This window comes from Pristiophorus japonicus, chromosome 5 (genome assembly GCF_044704955.1).
Source record: "Pristiophorus japonicus isolate sPriJap1 chromosome 5, sPriJap1.hap1, whole genome shotgun sequence".
In the NCBI taxonomy this organism is placed as follows: Eukaryota; Metazoa; Chordata; class Chondrichthyes; family Pristiophoridae; genus Pristiophorus; species Pristiophorus japonicus.
This window is the reverse complement of record NC_091981.1, coordinates 58,965,867-58,972,942: the sequence shown is the minus strand read 5'-3', so window position 1 is coordinate 58,972,942 and position 7,076 is coordinate 58,965,867. Positions and strand designations below refer to the sequence as shown.

Sequence of the window (7,076 nt, the reverse complement as noted above, 5' to 3'; positions counted from 1 at the left end):
TGCCACTGAAACCGGGAAGGTGAGTCCGGGTCGTCTCGGCCGGATCATCACCACGCAGTCATGATGAGCGGTCTGTGCCTCGGGGCCTGCGCAGATCTGCTCTCCGGTGCCTGATCAAACCAAAGGTGGGGGCTTGCTCTGCCTCGGAGCACAGGGGACGTCGATCGCTGGAGGGATGAAGTCTTCCTAGATCCAATGAATCTTCCCCATCCATCTTCTTCCAAGTAACGTTGGTCCATCACCTGAAACAATCCACAATGGTAAATTGTGCACCGTGTCATCATGGGATACGCTTACATCCGCACTACCAACAACTGATATCAGTTCCTTGGTGTAGGTGCGCAGCTTTGCCTGAACCGGGACCAGCTTGGGTCATTCAATTTGATCATTCCATAGCCTCTCAAAGGCTTTTTGGCTCATTATTGACTGACTCATCCCCGTGTCCACTTCCATGAAGACTGGAACGCCATTTATCTCGACTTCAATTATCACTTGAGGACAATCTGTTGTGCAGGTGGATACTCAATACACTTCGTCCTGGGACTGAGCTGCCTCTCTCGCCATCTCCTCGAAATCCACGCTGGATTCACAGCCATCTGCTGACTCCTCTTCCATGTGGTGAGTCACAGCTCTTTTGCACATTCTCTGGAGGTGGCCCTTTGTGCTGCAGCCTTTGCACACATAGTCTCTGAATCGACACTGATGAGCCCTGTGATTACCTCCGCAACGCATGGTGCTACTCGACTTACGTTTGCATCCCTCGACGGACTCTTGAGTTAAAGGACTCGGGGGGCCTGTACGTTCTGCCCTGGGCAGATTCATGTTCAACAGTTCTGCCTGTGAAAGGCACCATTCTATTTACAGTACTTGCCGGGTTTGAGTCCTGAGAGTGAGTCATCATCTGCTTGGAGCTGCAGCTTGAGGTCATGAACGCCTGGCTGATGGTGATGGACTTCTGCAGTGACGGTGGTTTCGGCAGAGAGTAGCCTGTGAAGAAGGGCCTCATGACCGATGCCAATTACGAATGCATCCCGCAATGCATTGGCGAGGGATGCGCTGAATGCACACGGTCCTACCAGCCTCCTGAGGTCGGCAGTGTACTTCGCGATTTCCTGGCCCTCAGGATGGTGATGTGTAAAAAATCGATGCCTGGCCGTGAGGATGCTCTCCTTCGGTTTGAGTTGGTCCTGAATTAGCACTTTCAGCTCCTCGTATGACTTGGTCGTTGTTTTCTCTGGTGCAAGCAAGTCCCTGACGAGGCCGTAGACTGCGGGCCCACAACTGGTCAACAGGATAGCTCTGCACTTATCTACCAGCGTGTCCGGATCATCGCCTACCAGGTGGTTTGCTACGAAATATTGGTCGAGCCGCTCTGTAAAGGCTTCCCAATCTTTACACTCTGAACTTTTCTAATGCACCAACGTTAGTCATTTTTGCGTGAAAGTTCGTAATCTCGAGGATAAATAGGGAAAGCTTGTTTATTTGGTTGGTGAATTGGTAACCTCGGGATTACTTCTAGAAAAAATAAAGGGACGGTTGGAAGACATTTTTTCACCTGTTATTAGAACGAGATGCTTTACCACAAGTGGCTATTTGAAGCAGAGACGATAAGGAAGGAATGAATGAATTTGCATTTATATAGCATCTTTCACAACCTCAGGTGATCCCGAAGCACTTCACATCCAATGAAGTATCAATTAAAAAGGGAATTGGATAAGTATTTGCAAAGAAAAGAATGTGGAGAATTGGCAGGCAAATAGAAGAGTGCTTCTGTGCTGTCATTTCCATTTTGTTGCAGGGCTGAAATAATAGTTGCAACTTTCTCACTGAGTTGTTTTCCTTGTTAAAATATGATAATTTTCCTCATTATGAGTCCCTGATGCAGAGAAGGGCGAGGCAGTCTGCATCAGATGCAAATCAGCACCATGCGAATGCAGCACAGCAGGACTTTTACTCTGAATTTGCTCTCCAGCCCTTTGGGGAATTGTACCTTATTTACTCAGCACAGTTGAGATTTTGAATCCAAGTCACTGGGGAATTGCAAGTGTGAACCTGGGTCCTACTTCTAAACGTCACTGGCTGTTCTGCTGATCAACCCAACTACGCAGTTATTTTATTCTTGGAGTTTGGACATGTACAGTTGTTTGAAATTCGATACTTTCAGTTAATCCTTCATGGAGCACACTTTTTTTTTGAAGCTCTTGTGTTATATGTGTACCGGTTGTTGCACATGGTTTTCTTTCTACAAACAGATGGCGGCTGTCTGTTACAGAAATAATTGACAGAGAGCTGATTAGTCATCAAAAACAGCTGCGGAATTCCCAATGCCTCTGACGCCAGACACCATTCAAAGCTCAACATTTCAGGCCTTCCCACTGGTAAAATTGGTAATTTATTGGCTTTAATTCTCATAAAGGACAAATAAAATTCAAGCTAGATGGACAGAGATCTCAATTCAGAAAGCTTAATTCAGTTAGCTTCAAGCCAGTCATCTGAAAAGGCAGACAAAACTGTAATGCATTTTGGAGCAATGAAGTAATATGACCCAAATTTATTATAACAAGATTACATTCAAACTATCCGACCACGCACACAAGGCACAAATGCACACAGAAGAACATTCAGAATCGATTTATTGTGGAACAAAGGTCAGACATTTTATTTGGTGTCCACTGTTTCAGTGAGCTCTGAATAACCGTGCCAGGTGCAATCATCTATTGTAGAACAGTGAAGCTGGTGATCTGTGGTTTTATTGGGATACACTACTGGCCTTTCACATTACCTGGAGACCAATGGCACTAGACATCAATAAGACCAAGATATAAATTCGCATTCATCCCTTGCTGCATTATTGAGTCTGAAACACAGCAGGCTGGCTGACAGACAATTCTTTTTAGACGTTTAACAACTCATCGATACTCAGCCATAGGCTGGAGTTAAAAGCAATCCTGCACGTCTATTAACACTATGGGGTGGAAATTCGGTACTGCCTATTTTGAGGCACTAATGGCGGCGGGGCGGTAAATTTTGCATCGGGAAATGGCTGCAGCTGCAAAATTCATCAGCTGGGCCCCGAGTGTGGAGCGGAGAGGTAAGGGAGGCGTTCCACAACTCTTTTAGGGCGCTAGGCCGACTGGGCAACTAAAAATCCCGAGCTAAAGAGCCGGCCTTGGAGCGCATTAACAAAGGCTTCCCTGGGAAAAGAAAAATTGCCAAAAAAACCATTCCCAATACATTACTGACACCACAAACATAAATCGCAAAAATAAAAAGTAAAAAACAATCACACTTACCTCACTACCGCTAGTACAGCTTCCGCGGACCCCCTGCTTTCCCAGGCGGTCCCACTAGGGCGCGCTACGAGGCGCTACAGCTCCCTCAGAAAACAAATTTCAAAACGGTGTCGCAACCAGGAGTGTTGCACACCGGCTCGCCTCTCCCGGGCAGTACTGCTCTGCGCCCCCGCAAAACCGGCACCGAATGTCCTGACGGAGTGCTGGAAGCTTGCCACCTGTCCGGAAATGATTTCCGCTGCCATTACCGCCCCTCCGGGGCATGAACAGAGGTGTCATCAGACTGAACTTCCAGTCCCAGCACTGTGACATTTCTGAATCTGGCTGACAAGGAGATAGGGTGCAGCAAATTAATCATCCCTAAAACTAAGGGGACAATTTTCGCCCGCATGGGGTAAGTAGGTGGCTGGTGGGCAGGGTGTGCCACGCAGAGAAGTCGGCATGGAACCTGTGCGATTTTCAGGGTCATTATCACGACATTAGTCAGCTGCCAATACACCTTCCCAATAGGCAACTCGCCAACTTAGCGGAAAGAAATTGGGAGATGCTGCCACTCAAGGACAGCTTAAAGGGCAGGTGTATTTTCGTTGTGAACAGAAAAAAGCAACACTGTGGAGCAACAGACAACGTGAATGCAGAAACTACAGCAGCAACGACATGGTTATGTTACTGGATTAGTAATCCAAAGGCCTAGACGAATGATTCAGAGACTTGAATTCAAATCCCACCATGGCAGCTGGGGAATTTAAAAACAGTTAATGAAATAAAATCTGGAATTAAAAAAAAATCTAGTATCAGTAATGGTGACCATGAAACTACCAGATTGTCGAAAAGCCCATTTGGTTCACTAATGTCCTTCAGGAAAGGAACACTGCTGTCCTTACCCGGTCTGGCTCCAGACCCACAGCAACGTGGTTGATTCTTAACTGCTCTCTGAAATGGCGGCTCACCATCACCTTCTCAAGGGCAATTAGGGATGGGCAATAAATGTTGATCTTGCCAATGATGCCCATATCCCATGAACGAATTTTTAAAAAAGGCTTTCAAATTCGCTGAGGTGGAAAATCTACAAGCGACTGCTTGAGAAATGTTTCCAATAGCTCCATCAGCTTTGTCTCACAACAGCTGAGAATCCTTTTTTAATTTGGTTCCAAATGGCCACCTGCCAATGTTGTACCACCCATGGTTGGTTGGTGGGTGGGAGCAGTAAGTGGGGGTATTCAGGAGGGCAGAATGGAAAATGCCGTTGTGGTCTAAATGATGTAATTTGATCTCTATTTGCAGATATGCATGAAACTCCCAGCTGTTTCGAAACAGGACCTCTGACCGCCAAGATTCAAGTCTACCCGAAAACGCAACGGTTATCAAGGCAGCGGTAAGCAGGATTAGCAGCGACTCCATTTTGCTTCTACTACCACACCCTGTTTTTTTGAGTGCAGGATGAAAATCATCATCTAAAAGATTAAATTAAAGAGGTGAACATCATCTGCGCAAGGTAAACAGGCATGGAGTCAGTGTGGGAACCAGTTTAGTTTTTATATTATATTTTATACATTCGGGTCAGTGGGATGTTTGCATCGCTACATCTCCAAATGCAGATCTCGTGCAGTCAATGTAGACCCACTGGATTTGCTATGGCTGGCATGAAGGAAGAAAGACTTGCATTTATATAGCGCAGCTCAGGACCTCAGATCTTCCCAAAGTGCTTCACAGCCAATTAAGTACTACTGTTGTAATGTAAGAAACATGGTAGCCAATTTGCACACAGCAAGATCCAACAAACAGCCATAAAATAAATGACCAAATCATCTGTTTTTAGGTGTTTTTTTTCAAGATAAATATTGGTTAGAATACCGGGGATAACTCCCCTGCTCTTCTTCAAAATAGTGCCATGAGATCTTTTATGTCCTCTTGAGAGAGCAGACGAGGCCTCGGTTTAACATCCCATCCAAAAGGTGGCATCTCCGATAATGCAGCACTCCCTCAGCACTGCACTGGAGTGTCAGCCTGGATCATGTGCTCCAGTCCCTGGAGTGGGACGCAAACCCACAACTTTCTGACTCAGAGGCATGAGTGCTACAAGTGTTGGAGTTCTTCACACAGTGCATATCGGAAAATTGTCGGCAGATTGAGATTTTCCATTATATGCTGCAGGCAAGCAAGGTTGTCCTACTTGCAAAATGACTCCCCACCCCCCACTTCGGCCCCAATCCTGCATGTTGGTCAATAGAAGCTTCAACTTAATAATAGATGCTTTTGGTTACACACTTCAGATAACTGTCCAGTTCTTGATTGTAGCACTGCATCTGCCTCTACTCAATCGATCTTCATTCCATGGCATTAGATCTGTGTCATAGTGAAGAAGTCAAACACTCTGTCTTTTTTCTTTTTCAAATTGATGGCTGTCATTTCCTTTTCTGTGTACTCATGCCTTGAAAAACAGCTGTTTAACTTGGAGCTAATTTTGCCAGAAAATCTGGGATAGGACCGTGAGCACTGATGTGAGATAAACACTACATGCAGTAGCAATGCTGGTACTGTTAATAAGTTTTAAAATAATAACTATAGTTATATTGACTTTATACCATTGGCTTCTTATTGGATGGATCAGTTAAGTCTTTTACAATATGGCCCAGCTTTTACTGGAGTGGCGCATCTTGCAGCATGCTCCGTTAGTTAAGATTTTTCCCTCAACCATTACATGAAAAATTTTTGCGCCACAAATTGCTGGGTGTGCAAGGGACTTTAGTGAGTAACGGGATCCAGTCTATCTCCTTAACCATGAGATTTAAGGATAGAGAAGGAAACAGGAACAACGGAGAAGGAAATAGGGTGAATTCGAATAAAATTAGGTACAGAAAGAGAAATAAGAGAAGAAAAAAAGATTGTATTACGAGAGAGAGAGAAAGAGACAGATAAGTAAAGTAAGAAAAAATTTAAATGGTAAAAATCTCAAATTACAATCTATTACATGCAGGAGTGAGACTCCACAGCTTCAATTGTTCCCAGTCGAGGCCAGAGAGGCTGAGTGGCATTGCAGGAACATAAATCGCATCATTAAAAGTGACCTTATGTACCAGCCTAACTCTCTGTGGTGAGTTTAATTTGTAATTACTGCACAATTTTTAAAAAATGTTTTATTCATTGCCAATCTTTTCAATTCTTTGTCAGATCAACTTGTCAGATCATAAACGCCAGAGGTCACCTTGCGCTCAAACAAAGATCACTCTGCGCCAATGATTTTGCTCTTAGCCAAAAGGCCTAGAGCCAAAGCTGCACCATTCCTGGAAGTACTGCAATACCAGGTTTGTGCATGGAGTTGGATGGGGTGTCCCCCACCCATCTCCTATTTCCAAAAAGCATAGGAGAACCACCTTCCTGATCCAGGGAGAACCACTTTCTGGTCATGGTTACTCCCCTGTCAGGTCAGTTACGCATGATCTTAGCCAAAAGGCCGAGCACAAATGCAGCAACATTTTGAAACTCACCTGGAGGTTGATGGCGAGCTGCTGTTCTCGCGCGGCCGACGGAGGAGCGGTGCAAATCGCCCAGCAATTTGTGGTGACCCACGAGGTATCTCTTCCTCACCGCAAATTGCTGGGTTATTTACACATTAATAACGGCTTGCGCTTCAAATTTGCTGTTATTTTCCCAGCAAATCCTGGGACAATACTTGGCACGGCGCAGATTGTCCTTAAGCTCTGCGGGTGAGGTTGCCAGGGTAACGAGGGACACACTGAAGGGCTGAGGCTGGAAAGTGAAATATACAGAAGACATAAGCAA

General features: G+C 45.2%; 1 non-coding gene across 1 annotated transcript; it reads right to left on the bottom strand.

The window, feature by feature from the left end:
* Nucleotides 1-6,561: 6,561 nt before the first annotated feature.
* On the bottom strand, nt 6,562-6,759 carry LOC139264848 (U2 spliceosomal RNA). The gene has a single exon (XR_011593418.1). It is a non-coding gene; the product is annotated as a U2 spliceosomal RNA (small nuclear RNA).
* Between the last annotated feature and the right edge of the window lie 317 nt (nt 6,760-7,076).